Source organism: Mus caroli, chromosome 6 (genome assembly GCF_900094665.2).
Source record: "Mus caroli chromosome 6, CAROLI_EIJ_v1.1, whole genome shotgun sequence".
Classification (NCBI taxonomy): Eukaryota; Metazoa; Chordata; class Mammalia; order Rodentia; family Muridae; genus Mus; species Mus caroli.
This window is the reverse complement of record NC_034575.1, coordinates 17,078,934-17,082,254: the sequence shown is the minus strand read 5'-3', so window position 1 is coordinate 17,082,254 and position 3,321 is coordinate 17,078,934.

The window sequence follows — 3,321 nt, the reverse complement described above, 5'->3', positions numbered from 1 at the left end:
TTCAGATTTTTTTTCCCCCTCCCAATAAACACTTTTTAAAAGAGTTTTTTTTTTTTTTTTTTTTTTTTTTTTTTTTTTTTTTTTATGTTTTCATGTATTTCTTTTGCAAACAAGAAGCAACAACTTGAAGTTGATGTAATTTTACAGAGGAACAACATTCTCTGCAGAGATCCTCATAGGAATCTCTAAAATAAGTGGTAGCCTAACCAGAGAGAATCCTTGATTTCTTTCATCAATTAATACACTGTAGCAAATGATACAGAATATTAATTTTTTACAAGAGTAGAAGATATTTATTTGAAACGGGAAAAGTGCATTTTACTGTATCTTGTGCATTCTGTTCATTTCTTGGATTACAGAAAGAAAATTAATCAATAAATATTTTCTAGATCGTGATGGTTTGCCTATTTACTTTCAAGACAAGGTCTCAGTATACAGTTCTGGAAAGGGTGACCGTTTTTATACTGAACTATCACTTTTATCAGTGAAGCAAGGGATGAGCAAGGGAGAGGATGCAAATGAGAAGAGCAGGCATGGGTGTGGGGGAGGCCTCCATGATTGGAAATGATGCAGCCCACAGTCTCAAGGCATGTTTATCAAGATCCTCTGCCATACCATCACTATCTTCATGGATGCCTGGCATAAAATATTGGCTTCAAGTTGGAGCACACCATTGAGGGCATCTGCAAGTGCTTGCCTGACACAACAAAAGCAGGAGGAGCATGTTTGGGGTGAGGGTGGCTTTCTGTGAGAACCCAGCCACAGTGGGCACTGTAGATGGGTTTGAAGCCTCCATGCTTTGAGACCTTCTGGACCTTTCTTATGTTTCCAGATGGAACAAGGCCTCAGAACTCTGGAGGCAGCACCATGAGCAAGTGAGGGTCCTAGACACAGCCACAGAGGTCGACTCTTTGGAGTTAAAGAAATTGGAGTGTTGGTCTTGTGCCTGCTTCTGTCTCTGTGTCCTCAGCCATTGCAGGCATCTCTGTCCCCAGACTGCGCCCTCCTCCTTCACTTCTTTACAGGATCCCACTGGCCAATGTGTCAGTAGCACTGTCCAGCTTAGTACTTGGCATAGCTACTCCCACTCACCATTCAGCTACAGAAAGAAGAGAGACTGAAAAGTCAGAGCCTTAGGTCAGCCCATGGTTGAGGGACAAAAGACACCACACACACACACACACACACACACACCTACATACTCACCCACAAGGGGGCATTATTCTTGTTTCAAGTCTTCCTAGCTAAGGGTCAATGGCCCAAAGCAGAACAGGTTTTATGAAGCTGCCATATGTCCCATGTGGTTGCCATATGTCCCATGTGATCAAGGTCAAAATGGCTCCTCTACCTTTGGCACTGTGCAAGGGTAGCAGTGGGGTGCGTTGCAAAGTATAAAATGAAGTCTACAGACCTCTCTCTTAAAGGATTGAATACAATATTACTAAATTATTTTCAAACTCAGGAACTAATATGTAAACTCCATTTTCACTGAAAAGAGACAGGATGTCTTTACTTATTTCAAGTTCCTATTTTTGGTAAGCACATTTGATATAATAAATCACTACTGTTCATTTATCTTCTCAGTGCTTCCCTTTGTTGTTAATTTAAAAAGGAAAAAGACTTGGACACTCACTACATGCTGTAATCTCAACTTCATGGAGGGGAGAGGCTGGAAGATCACTTAAGGCCAAGAGTTCAAGACAAGCCAGGGCAATGAAGAGAGACTCTTGTTCTCTAGAGGAAAAGAGATGAAGGGAAAGAAAGAATATGGAATTATATAGGATGAAACATCAATAAATCACTTCCTCAGATTTCACCTATGATAACCAAGTAATTGACAAAGCTCTGCATTTTATTTGCTTTGTTTTGATAGCTGCCAAGTTTGCTTGCTTGCATCTCTTTTGATGGATCTCACAGTCATATAACATGCTTATATTATATTGAGCTTGGAGGGGGGGCACCAGTCTTCAAATTATGGGGATTGACTTTTTAAAATAGGTATTTTGATATATTACCCGATTTAGTGCCCTCTAGAATAGTCACCATAAATTTAGACAATCATCTTCTATATAATACATTTGCTTAATGGGAACAAATGACATTTATAGCCATGGACCACAAAGGCCTCTTATGGTAGCAGTGCACCTGGAATAATAAAACTGCAAGGAACTTTCCAAAGTGCATTTAATGCTGTAAAGCTGAGGGAGCTCTCTGTTTGGGTCCAATGGGGGAAATCTGCTAACTATGTCTTTGGGAACCTTTAAAACCTTTTTTTTTTTTGGGGGGGGGGTAAAATCACAAGTTTTAAAGTAAAAAAAAAATTAAGAGATTATTTTTAGATTGGTTAACAGGAAATTCAAAGCACCCCTGAGACTCTGAGAAGGCAATTAGAGATGATGTCTGTTATAAAGCTTATAAAATCTGGGTTAGGGACACTTGTGATAACACTAGGAAATATAAATAAAGGAGTGCACAGCTAGTGTGGCCCTCCTGAGCAAAGGGAGGAGACTAAAAACTGGGGCAGTTCCACCCTGGAAATGGTCCTTGAGCAGAATCGAAGGAGGGGTAGAGCTTACTTAAGCGTTCCGAGAGCCAAGGCTCTGAGATTTCAGTAAATGAACAAGGTTTTGAGGATATGACCTGTGGATCGGTGTGAATGACTGCACAGCACAGCACAGCACAGCACAGCACAGCACAGCACAGCACAGCACAGCACAGCACAGCACAGCACACTGGAACGAACATCCGGGGAACAGAAGTGGGGTGAAACGTGGCTTTGAGCCTTCGTTCTGTGGATTCCCAATGTTGAGCTGCTGGAGTGTTTCCAGAAAAGGAAGTGACACATGCATGACTCAGAACTTCCACTGTTTTATCCAAGCAAGAGGGATGGAGCTCAGGAGAACAGGTGCCGCCATTGCCATTATGCCAACCCCTGGGGACAAGGCATGCTTTAGTGTGGTCTAAGGAAACAGAGGCCTCTAGAGGTTCAACTCTGAGAACTCTGGGTAAAGTGCAGACCGACCTTTCCTGGGCTTGTATAGAGGGAGAAAGATCCTCACCAGGAAAATGGAAGTCAAGGAACAGGGTACATAAAACAGAGTAGACTACTATTGTGTGAATCTCTGCAAGGCAGCCGCAGATTGACATTGGGGTTACGTGACAGAAAAGAAAGGAACCTCAGGACCTGAAGGGGTCTGCAATCCTATAGGTGGAACAACAATATGAACTAACCAGTACCCCCAGAGCTCGTGTCTCTAGCTGCATATGTAGCAGAAGATGGTCTAGTTGGCCTTCATTGAGAAGAGAGGCCCATTGGTATTG